Source organism: Solanum pennellii, chromosome 9 (assembly GCF_001406875.1).
Source record: "Solanum pennellii chromosome 9, SPENNV200".
NCBI classification, from domain to species: domain Eukaryota; kingdom Viridiplantae; phylum Streptophyta; class Magnoliopsida; order Solanales; family Solanaceae; genus Solanum; species Solanum pennellii.
In genome coordinates this window covers 60,034,434-60,034,815 of record NC_028645.1, presented here as the reverse complement: position 1 = coordinate 60,034,815, position 382 = coordinate 60,034,434, and positions in this window count along the sequence as shown.

Below are 382 nucleotides of genomic sequence, written 5' to 3'. Positions count from 1 at the left end.
GACCCAGAGGGTGTGCCGGTCAGTGTGCGCTCCTCATCAGACTGGGAGGCAGTGACTACGCCAGACGCCACCGTCTTGGGTGTAGCTCTAGGGGCCCGTGCAGCACGGGAAGGGGCGGAAGTGCCTGGGGGCACGTACTCAGGGTCACGCTCATCATCAGAGCCGATGATCAAGCATGCAGACGGGGCAACAGACTTTGATCGCCCGCGTGCGTGGGTTCGGTCTTGCTTGGGTGCCATAGTGGATAGTACCTGCAAAGGATCACTATTAGTACGAGTAGTGGCAAACAAGACAACCATACGAAGTAAAACATTGAAAATAGTGTGTCAGTGATATTGAAACTGTATCACACGACGGGCCAGATGACGGCTCGTCGTGGCTA